This window comes from Bufo gargarizans, chromosome 6 (genome assembly GCF_014858855.1).
Source record: "Bufo gargarizans isolate SCDJY-AF-19 chromosome 6, ASM1485885v1, whole genome shotgun sequence".
NCBI classification, from domain to species: Eukaryota; Metazoa; Chordata; class Amphibia; order Anura; family Bufonidae; genus Bufo; species Bufo gargarizans.
In genome coordinates, this window is record NC_058085.1 from 367407605 (window position 1) to 367420446 (window position 12842).

A 12842-nucleotide genomic window follows, 5' to 3' on the forward strand; every position below is an offset into this window, starting at 1 on the left:
CACCAATTGTGGGGTTTCGCTCTGGTAGACATGATTAGCGGACGCAGTATAGAGGCAACAACAAGTTCTTTGGATTAAACAGTTCAGTGTTTTATTCACACTTTAGGCAAGTGACAAAACAAGCAGTCATAATCAACCAGTCACCTTGCGGTGTTGGTGGTAATTCACACCATGCAGCAATTCTGCCTCAAAAAATCCTTAACCACAGCAGCACCAACCTGTTTTCACTCCAAACAGGTAGCAAGCCTTCATCCAGACACAAGGCTCCCAGATCCCAACACAGAGACATGGCTTCTGAGCCCAGCTGCCTATTTAAGGACAGCCAGGTGCTGCCAAAACCTGGACCGGCACTTAAAATCCAGTCCGGTATTTGACCTCACCTGGCTGTAAATCAGCTCAGCAGCACATGCTGGGAGGAAAATACCTGTTTTCCCAGGCTAAACCTCTCACTGTGCCACAATAGTCATCTGGTGCGGCAGGTAGGGGGGGAGGTTTATCTAGATATGGCACTACGTGGCGCCTAATACATTTGGCCATCTAAACGAGGCCTTTGGCGGACATGTTTAAGGCACTGTGGCGGAAATAACATGGGCAAGAAACACTGAGGCTGTCTATGTTGGAACTGTTATGGGATCACTGGGACTGGCACTGACATGGGCACAGTATGAAGTACTGATATTGGAAGATCATGCATGACACTGATACGGGAGCATCATGGATGGCACTGATATGAGGGCATTGTGGCTGGCAATGATATGGGTGCGGAATGACCTACTGACATTGGCGATTCGTGGCTGGCACTTACTGTATATGCATGCGCTATGGCTGGCACTTATATGGGAGCCTTGTGGTTGGCACTGATATGGGCTCAGTATGGCATACTGATATGGTAGCATTATGGATGGCACAGATGTGAGGGCATCATGGATGGCACTGTTTTGGGCTCAATGTGCTTGCACTGATATGGGTTCAGTATGACATACTGATATTGGAGCATCATGGTTGGCACTGATATGTGTGCACAGTGACTGGCACTGATAGCAGGCTCTTATACAAGAGCCTTGTGGCTGGTACTGATATGGAGGCACTGGTTGTTGATACTTATATGGCGGCACTTTTGCCATCTCCATATTCACAGGTCTTATTGAACAGGTGTGCCAGTCTGAGGACATAACAGCTCTTGCATGGTATAGCGAATAGGATTTTAGCATAGTATGGCGGTTGAAACCTTGGAAAAAATGCCTAGGTCTTACCTGATCTGGTTTACCGCACCATCTGAATACATACTAAGAGCGGCAGTAAATTTCCTTTAATCTGGCATCACGGAGGAGATAGGTGCTGCGTTATCAGATGTAATGAATAGGACTATTGTCGGACCATCAGGCACTGCGGCCGTCCTCAGCGAGGAGTTCTACTGTATAATACGACCATGTGGTCTGCGGTATACAGATGCATCGCGTATTATTTGTATTTCACGAATCCCTCTGCACGGCAGAGTGCAGCTACAAATATACCGCCATAGGAGTCTGTCAGCAGCCTTAAAGGTACGGCACAGCAGGTCGGCTGTTCATGGCAGATCCGTCACCACATCCAGTCCCAGGGGATACCCCGAGGAGCATGTTATGTAGAGCAGGCAGTGTGTGAGTGGCAATGGCGGATTATTAGAGGGTGTTTTGGGGAGGCCATACGGGGCCTGACACTCTTGGGGGGCCCATGGGTACCTAAAATGTCCATCAATGTTTCTGGACACTAATTTGAATACTGCTGGAACACTATAGGGGAAAGCACGCCCATCCTCCATTTGCTTCCCATTGAGGTGAATGTAGGGGTGGCTGAGCTTGAGCGGTGCGATCTCCATTCACTTCTGTGGGAGTTCCAGAAATAGGTGCGCACCTCTACAGTTTGGGGGCCCAGTCGTGAGAGGTGGGACCTGCACCTATCTGACATTGGTGGCATATCCTAGTGATATGCCACCAATGTGTGAGATGACCAACCCCTTTAAGGACCAAGCCTAACTGCAAATCTGTCATGTGTCACTTAATGTGGTATTAACTTTGGAATGTTTTTACTTATCCCAGCCATTCTGAGTGTTTTTACGTGGCACGTCGCACTTCATGTTACTGGTAAATGTGGTCAATATGTTTTATTTTTAAAAATGTTCTAAATGTGTATTTCCCTGCTCTTAAGACAGGTAATAAAACCTTATAAAATAGTTATAGTTTAGAATATTGGCTTAGAAGTTTGGAAGCAATTTTTAAAAATGTTAAAATGCCCGGACATCTCATATAGATTATACTTACCCTGCTCCGCAGCACCCACTTCTCTCCTGATGCCTGCGTGGTCGCTGCTGCATCTCCACGTCGCACCGATCAAAACATCCGGTGTGGGTAGGGTAGCAGCCAATAGCAGGCCACGACCGGGATGAGCCTCCGTAGCATTGCGGGAGGTGCAGCGAACCCCTTTAAAGAAAATGTCCAAAACCCACTTTTTTAAGGACCAATTCAGTTCTGAAGTGACTTTGAGGGGTGTACATAATAGAAACCTCCTATAAATTGCCCCATTTAAAAACGTACTGTGGGGTATTTATAATATCCCTAGTGTCTAGTGGGGTATTTATAACATGTCTGGTGTCTAATGGGGGTATTTATAACATCCCTGGTATATAGTGGGGTATTTATAACACCCCTGGTGTTTAGTGGGGGTATTTATAACATGACTGGTGTCTAGTGGGGGTATTTATAACATCCCTGATGTTTAGTGGGGTACTTATAACATACTTGGTGTCTAGTGGGGATATTTATAACATCCCTAGTGTCTAGTGGGGTATTTATAACATGCCTGGTGTTTAATGGGGGTATTTATAACATCCCTGGTGTCTAGTGGGGGTATTTATAACACCCCTGGTATATAGTAGGGTATATGTAATATGCCGTGTCTAGTGGGGTATTTATAACATGCCTGGTGTCTAATGGGGGTATTTATAACATCCCTGGGGTCTAGTGGAGGTATTTATAACATCCCTGGTGTCTAGTGGGGTATTTATAACATCCCTGGTGTCTAGTGGGGTGTTTATGACATCTCTAGTGTCTAGTGGGAGTATTTATAACACCTCTGGTGTCTAGTGGGATATTTATAACATTCCTGGTGTCTAGTGGGGGTATTTATAACAACCCTGGTGTCTAGTGGGGGTATTTATAACAACCCTGGTGTCTTGTGGGGTATTTATAACATCCCTGGTGTCTAGTAGGGATATTTATAACACCCTGGTTTCTATTGGGGTATTTTAAACATCCCTGCTGTCTTGTGGGGGTATTTATAACATCCCTGGTGTCTAGTGGGGTATTAATAACATCACTGGTGTCTAGTGGGGGTATTTATAAAAATCCCTGGTGTCTAGTGGGGTATTTATAACATCCCTGGGGTCTAGTGGGGGTATTTATAGCATTCCTGGTGTCTAATGGTATAACATCCGTGGTGTCTAGTGGGGAATTTATAACATCCCTGGTGTTTATTGTGGTTTTTAGAACATTCCTGGTGTCTAGTGGGGTATTTATAACATCCCTGGTGTCTAGTGGGGGTATTAATAACATCCCTGGTGTCTAGTGGGGGTATTAATAACATCCTTGGTGTCCTGTGGGAGTATTTATAACCCCCCTGGTGTCTAGTGGGGGTATTTATAACATCCCTGGTGTCTAGTAGGGGTATTTATAACATCCCTGGTGTCTAGTAGGGGTATTTATAACATCCCTGGTGTCTAGTGGGGTATTTATAACATCCCTGGTGTCTAGTGGGGGTATTTATAACATTCCTGGTGTCTAGTGGGGGTATTTATAACATTCCTGGTGTCTAGTGGAGTATTTATAACATCCCTGTTGTCCATTGGGGTATTTATAACAACCCTTGTGTTCAGTGGGGGTATTTATGACACCCCTGGTGTCTAGTGGGGTATTTATAACAACCCTGGTGTTTATTGGAGTATTTATAACATCCCTGGTGTTTATTGGGGTATTTATGACACCCCTGGTGTCTAGTGGGGGTACTTATATTATCCCTAATGTTTAGTGGGGTACTTATAACATACTTGGTGTCTTTTGTGGGTATGTATGACATCCCTGGTGTCTAGTGGGGTATTTATAATTTCCATGTTGTCTAGTGGGGTATTTATAACATACCTGGTGTCTAGTAGGGGTATTTATAACACCCCTGGTGTCCAGTGGGGTATTTATAGTACCCCTTGTGTCTAGTGGGGGTATTTATGGCATCCCTGCTGTCTAGTGGGGTATTTATAACATCCCTTGTGTCTATTGGGGGTATTTATAACATACTTGGTGTCTGGTGGGGGTATTTATAACACCTCTGGTGTCTAGTGGGGGTATTTATAACACCCCTGGTGTCCAGTGGGGTATTTATAATACCTCTTGTGTCTAGTGGGGGTATTTATGGCATCCCTGCTGTCTAGTGGGGTATTTGTACCATCCCTTGTTTTTTTTTAGTCATTCCATATTTTATTAATTTTTAAGAGAAATAAGAGAAACATACATTGTTAAGACATAAAAGTAAAAGAAAAAAAAAAAAAAAAAAAGAAGAAAAGCAAAAAGGAAAGACATGGCTACACAGTCAGCTTTCTATACATCATCGTATTATTGACCGAGGCTTAGCCATATCACAGGACATACCAGACAAATAACACAACAAAAAAAAAAAAAAAAAAATATACATGCAGTGCAAATTACTAAAAGGCTTTATACCACGTTGATTTTATATAGGCATATCTGTATATATATATGTATATATACATATATACGGCATTGGATCAACGGTATCCCAAATACATGCAGATATATTAATCAGGGGATGATAGAGCTAATGGAGAAACTCTCCATACTCCCCATTCCCTCTCAAACCTCGCACCTGCTTCTCCAGCCCCTGCCAACGCCCGCTCATGTATATAGGTAGAATTTAACCTACAGACAATTTCAGCTACGGAGGGGGCGTGACGTAATTTCCAATTTTTAACTATAGCTAATTTGGTTGATAAGAAAAGATGACCCGTTACTACCCTCCCCTCACATGGTAATTGAACCAAATCAATCCATAAGAGGGCCAGAGAGGGAGATGGCAGGAGCTGGAGACCCAACAAATCCGAGGCAAGACAAAATATAGCCTTCCACAAATCCCGTAATCTCGGACATAACCACAAAATATGATATAATGTACCCCTATTGCCACATCCCCTCCAGCATAAATATGAAAGGTCAGGAAACATATGATTCAAACGATCTGGGGTGAAGTACCACCTTAATGTGGTCTTCATCAAAGATTCATAATATAGAGCGCATCTGATATTTTTATTTATGCAAATAAAAGCCGTAGACCACTGCTCGTCAGTGATCTTCAGCCCCAGATCTCGTTCCCATGAGATCAATGGTGTCGTTTTAACAAATGATCCCTTATTTCCCATCATCATGTATAGAGGCCTTAAACGTGTACTTTGTGGTGGGGTCGCTGACCACAGCCTAAACACCTCCCGGTTGCACACCAGATTAAACGGATAATTAGCTTTAAAAAAATGTCTAATACACAAATATTTATAAAAATCTGTGTGTGGGACCAGGAACCGCTCATGGAGGTAGTCAAACGGACCAAGGGTATCTGATATAAACAATTTGGAGAGAAGGTCCAATCCGCCCAGCGCCCAAGACGACACCGAAATATTCGGAATTAGAAAATTCAATATGGTTACTGGGGCGCTGGGTGGAAAGGATCCAGACTCCAAAGTGCATAATCCATGGAATCGAAGCCAATTTTTCAAAGCCATACCTACTAAGGTCGGGAGAGGTGGCCAGTTAAATGTCGGGCAAAGAGCCGCAAGTAGAAGAGCTTTCAAGTTCCTACCAGGAGATAATATTGATTCAATTTGTGCCCATTGTTTCACCTCATTATCTACCCACCATTCCCTCAGTTGTGATACCTGCGAGGCTAAAAAATACTCATAGATATTCAGGAGACCTAATCCACCCTGAAGTTTAGGTTTCTGCATTATTGCCGTTGCTATTCTAGGTTTGTGTCGTTTCCAAATTAACGCGTTAATCAGTTTAGAACATTTCTGGAAAAAGTTACATGGGGGCGTAATAGGTACTGTCTTGAATATATACAAAAGTTTTGGTAGTGTAAACATCTTGAAAGAGGCGATGCGGCCTACCCAAGACACCTCATACTTAGCCAGTTTATCTAAATCCCTCTCCACTATTTTTAACAATGGGGTATAATTTGCCACAAATAGCTTCTTAAATGACACTGTAAGTTTTATCCCCAAATAGTCTAATTGGGAGTTTTGCCAGTCAAAATCAAAGCTATTCTTCAGCTCCTTCATCTGATCAGGGGGAATATTTATTAAGAGAGCCTGAGACTTAGAAGGATTTAGTCTATAGAATGAGAGGTCACCAAATCGGGTTATTACCTCAATTGCTGCCTTCAGAGATGTTTGCGGATTAGACAGCATCAGAATAGTATCATCTGCATATAGACTAACTTTATGTTCTATACCCCCTATGTCAACTCCTTTCATCTCAGAACATTGGCGGAGAGCCTGGGCTAAGGGCTCAATAGTCAGAGCGAACATCAAAGGGGACAGTGGGCAGCCCTGGCGGGTACCATTACCAACGTCAAACGGATCAGAGAGTGCCCCATTGGCCCACACTCTGGCACTAGGTTGAGTATAAAGTGCCTTGATACCCGCCAGGATTGCCCCCCTAAATCCCATCTTCCCCAGCACCGAGAAGGCGAACCGCCAACTAATGCGGTCAAACGCCTTCTCGGCGTCAAGGGTGACTAGAAGTGTGGAGAGTTTCGTTTTCTGGACATAATCCAGGATGTTTAATATCCGCCTAGTGTTGTCCTGTAATTGCCTGCCCCTTATAAATCCCACCTGATCTTTGTGGACTAAAGTTGTAATATATGGGACCAGACGACTTGCCAAAACCTTAGCGTAGATCTTTACGTCCGTATTCAATAACGAAATCGGACGATAACCTCTCACATCGTCCGAAGGTGGGTCAGTTTTGGGGATGGTGACTATCCTAGCCTCCAGCATCTCTTTAGGAGTGCGACCTGTGCTCATCATTTCCCCAAAAATCTGACATAAATAAGGAGAAAGTTCTTTTTGGAATAACTTATAATATGGATTTGAGAAGCCGTCTGGTCCTGGAGCTTTATTGTTCGGTAGTTTCGTAATAATTTCAACAATTTCCTGCTCTGTTACTGGGGAATTTAATTTTTCTAACTGAGCCGCATTAAGACTTGGGAGATCAATAGAATCCAAAAACTGTTCTATAGCCAATGGATTTACAGGACCATCCCTTGTGTCTTCTGGGGGTATTTATAACATACTTGGTGTTTAGTGGAGGTATTTATACAATCCCTGGTTTCTAGTGGGGATATCTATAACACCCCTGGTGTCTAGTGGGGCATTTATAACATCTCTAGTATCTAGTGGGGCATTTATAACATCCATGGTGTCTAGTAAGGTATTTATAACATCCCTGGTATCTAGTTAGGATATTTATAACACCCCAGGTGTCTATTAGGGTTTTTTATAATACCACTGGTGTTTATTGGGAATATTTATAAGACCCCTGGGTATTTATAACATCCCTGGTGTCTAGTGGGGTATTTATAACATCTCTAGTGTCTATTGGGGGTATTTATAACACCCCTGGTGTCTAATAAGGGGAATTATAACACTCCTGGTGTCTAGTGGGGTATTAATAACATCCCTGGTGTCCAGGGAGGTATTTATAACATCTCCGGTGTCCGGTGGGGGTATTTATAACACCCCTGGTGTTTAGTGGGGTACATATAACATAACTTGGTGACTAGTGGGGGTATTTATAATATCCATGGTGTCCATTAAGGGTATTTATAATATTGGGGTATTTAGAATATCCATGATGTCTATTGGGGGATTTATTACACCTCTGGTGTCTAGTGGGGGTATTTATAACATCCCTGGTGTCTAGTGGGGGTAGTTATAACATCCCTTGTGTTTATTGGGGGTATTTATAACATCCCTGATGTCTAGTGGGGTATTTATAACACCCCTGGTGTCTAGTGGGGGTATTTATGATATCCAGAATGTGTAGTGGTGTACTTATAACATACTTGGTGTCTAATAGGGTTTTTTATAACATCCCTGGTGTCTTGTCGGGTGTTTATAGCATCTCTGGTGTCAAGTGGGGGTATTTATAACATCCCTTGTGTTTATTGGGGGGATTTGAAACACCCCTGGTGTCTAGTGGGGGTATTTAAAACACCCCTGGTGTCTAGTGGGGGTATTTAAAACACCCCTGGTGTCTAGTGGGGGTATTTAAAACACCCCTGGTGTCTAGTGGGGGTATTTAAAACACCCCTGGTGTCTAGTGGGGGTATTTAAAACACCCCTGGTGTCTAGTGGGGGTATTTAAAACACCCCTGGTGTCTAGTGTGGGTATTTATAACACCCCTGGTATCTATTGGGGTATTTTTAACACTCTTGGTGTCTATTGGGAGTATTTATAACACCCCTGGTGTCTAATGGGGTATTTATAACACCCCTGGGGTCTAGTGTTTTTTTAAAATAACATCTCTGGTGTCCAGTGGGGGTATTTATAACATCCCTGTTGTCTAGTGGGAGTATTTTTAACATCCCTGGTTTCTAGTGGGGTCTTTAAAACATCTCTGGTGTCCATTGTGGGTATTTATAACATTACTGGTGTTTTTTGGGTGTATTTATAACATCCCTGGTGTCTATAGGGGTATTTATAACATCTCTGTTGTCTAGTGGGGTATTTATAACATCAATGGTGTTTATTGGGGATATTAATAACACCCCTGGTGTCTGTTGGGGTGTTTATATCACCCCTGGTGTCTAGTGGAGGTATATATAACATACTTGGAATTTAGTGGGGTACTTATAACATACTTGGTATTTAGTGGGGGTATTTATAAACATCCCTGGCGTCTAATGGGGTATTTATAACACCTCTGGTGTCTAGTGGAGTATTTATAACATCCCTGTTGTCTAGTGGGAGTATTTTTAACATCCCTGGTGTCTAGTGGGAGTATTTTTTGCATCCCTAGTGTCTAGTGGGGTATTATAACATCCCTGATGTCTAGTGGGGTATTTATAACATCCTTGGTGTCTAGTGGGGCTCTACAGAGCACTAGTGAGACCTCATTTGGAGTATTGTGCGCAGTACTGGAGACCATATCTCCAGAAGGACATTGATACTTTGGAGAGAGTTCAGAGAAGAGCTACTAAACTAGTACATCGATTGCAGAATAAGGGCTGTTTCGTGATGCAGACTGCAGAGGCACGGAGCAGTCACATGACTGATAACGCTCCGTGCCTCTCTGTGACCTCTTTACTACGAAATCACAGTGACAACTTTATCTCACAGAGAGGCACAGAGCATTATCAGTCATGTGACTGCTCCGTGCCTCTGCAGTCTGCATCAGGTCTTGGCACTCTTTCACGGAGCAGATGCCACGCACGGCATCCGCTCGTGTGAAACAGCCCTAAAACTTACCAGGAAAGATTAAAGGACCTTAACATGTATAGCTTGGAAGAAAGACGAGACAGAGGGGAGATGAGAGAAACTGCTAAATACATAAAGGGAATCAACAAGGTAAAAGAGGAGAGAATATTTAAAAGAAGAAAAACTGCTACGAGAGGACAAAGGTTTAAAAGTAATATCAGGAAGTATTACTTTACTGAGAGAGTAGTGGATGCATGGAATAGCCTTCCTGCAGAAGTGGTAGCTGCAAATACAGTGAAGGAGTTTAAGCATGCATGGGATAGGCATAAGGCCATCCTTCATATAAGATAGGGCCAGGGGCTATTCATAGTATTCAGTATATTGGGCAGACTAGATGGGCCAAATAGTTCTTATCTGCCAACACATTCTATGTTTATAACATCCCTGTTGGTGTCTACTGGGGGTATCTATAACTTTCCTGGTGTCTAGTGGGGTATTTGTAACACCTCTGGTGTCTACAGGGGTATTTATAACACCCCTGGTGTCTAGTGGGGGGTATTTATAACATCCCTGGTGTCCAGTGGGGTATTTATAACATCATTGGTGTCTCCTGGTGTCTACTGGGGGTATTTGTAACACCTCTGGTGTCTAGTGGGGGTATTTTTAACATGCCTAACGTTTAGTGGACTGCTTATAACATACTTGGTGTTTAGTGGGGGTATTTATAACATCCATGGTGTCTAGTAAAGTATTTATAACGCCCCTTGTGTCTAGTAGGGGTATTTATAACACCTCTGGTGTCTATCTTATTTAAACCTTGTCACACTCTGTTGTTTTTTGCTTGGAGTAGGGTCCCCACCCCAATTGTCAGTGAAGAAAATACTCCAGAATATGATGTGTAAAAAAAAATATGTTTTTCATTATTATTATGTGGTTACTGCGGCTTTGAATAACGTTTCAGCCTTATGGCCTTCTTCAGACTAATGCCGCTGGTGAGAGAAGGAATAAGGTTTAGCGCAGTGTAGAATGCGGATATACCCCAGTAACCTCATAATAAATTTTTTTTTAATACATCATATGCTGGAGTCTTTTCTTCACCTCTGGTGTCTAGTCGGGTATTTATAACATCCATGTTGCCTAGTGGGTATGTTTGCCACCCATGGTGTCTAGTAGGGGTATTTATAACATCCCTGATGTCTATTGGGGTGTTTATAACACCTCTGGTGTCTAGTGGGGGTATTTATAACATCCCTGGTGTCTAGATGGATATTTATAACATCCCTGGTGTCTAGTGGGGTATTTTAACATCCCTGGTGTCTAGTGGGGTATTTTAACATCCCTGGTGTTTAGTCGGGTATTTATAGCATCCCTGGTATCTAGTTGAGTATTTATAACATCCTTCTTGTCCAGTGAGGTATTTATAACATCACTGGTGTCCGGAGGGGGTAGTTATAACATCCCTGCTTTTTAGTAGGGTACTTATACTTGGTGTTTATTGGAGGTATTTATAAAATCCCTGGTGTCTAGTGGGGATATTTATAACACCCTTGGTGTCTAGTGGGGGTGTTTATAACATCCCTGGTGTCTAGTTGGGGTATTTATAACATCCCTGGTGTCTAGAGGGATATTTATAACATCTCTGGTGTCTAGTGGGTATTTATAACATCCCTGGTATCTAGTGGGGTATTTATAACATCCCTCTTGTCCAGTGAGGTATTTATAACATCACTGGTGTCCGGTGGGGGTAGTTATAACATCCCTGCTTTTTAGTGGGGTACTTATAACATACTTGGTGTTTACTGGGGGTATTTATAAAATCCCTGGTGTCTAGTGGGGATATTTATAACACCCTTGGTGTCTAGTCGGGTATTTATAACATCTCTGGTGTCTAGTGGGGTATTTATAACACTCCTGGTGTCTAGTGGGGTATTTATAACATCCCTGGTAACTGGTGGGGTATGTATAACACCCCTAATGTTTAGTGGGGTACTTATAACATACTTTGTGTTTGGAGGGGGTATTTATAAAATCCCTGGGTCTAGTGGGGATATTTATAACCCCCCTTGTGTCTAGTGGGGTATATATAACATCTCTGGTGTCTAGTGTGGTATTTATAACATCCCTGGTGTCTAGTTGGGTATTTGTACCATCTCTGGTGTCTAATGGGGGCATTTATAAAACTCCCGGTGTCTAGTGTGGGATTTATAACATGCCTGGTGTCCAGTGTTTTTTTCTTATACTACCCCTGGTGTCTACAGGGGTATTTACAACATACCTGGTGTCTAGTGGGGGTATTTATATCACCCCTGGTTGTCTAGTGGGGGTATTTATAACTCCCCTGGTGTCTAGTGGGGGTATTTATAACTCCCCTGGTGTCTAGTGGGGGTATTTATAACTCCCCTGGTGTCTAGTGGGGGTATTTATAACTCCCCTGGTGTCTAGTGGGGGTATTTATAACTCCCCTGGTGTCTAGTGGGGGTATTAATAACACCCCTGGTATCTATTTGGGGTATTTATAACACTCCTGCTGTCTAGTGGGCGTATTTATAACACCCCTGGTGTCTAGTGGGACTATTTATAACATCCGTGGTGTCTAGCGGTGTATTTATAACATCCCTGGTGTCTATTGGAGGTTTTTATTACACCCCTGGTGTGTAGTGGGGGTATTTTAACACGCTTGGTTTCTAGTGGAGTATTTATAACATTCCTGGTTTCTAGTGGGGTATTTATAACATCTTTGTTGTCTAGTGGGGCATTTATAACATCTCTATTGTCCAGAGGGGATATTTATAACATCTATGTTATTTATTGTGGGTATTTATAACATCCCTGATTACTATTGTGGTATTTATAACATCCCTGGTGTCTAGTGGGGTATTTTTAACACCTCTGGTGACTAGTGGGGTATTTATAACATCCATGGTGTATAGTGGTGCATTTATAACATCCTTGGTATCCAGTGGGTTATTTATAACATCCCTGGTGTCTGTTGGAGTATTTATAACATATTTGGTGTCTAGTGGGGTATTTATAACATCCCTAGTGTCTGTTGGAGTATTTATAACATCATTGATTTCTAATGGGGATATTTATAACACCCCTGGTGTCTAGTGGGCTATTTTTAACATCCCTGGTGTCTACAGGGGTATTTATAACACCCTTTGTGTCTAGTGGTGGTAGTTATAACATCTCTTGTGTCCAGTGGGGGTGTTTATAACATCCCGTGTGTTTATTGGGGGTATTTATAACATTTCTGATGTCTAGTGGGGTATTTATAACACCCCTGGTGTCTAGTAGGGGTATTTATGACATCCCTAATGTTTAGTG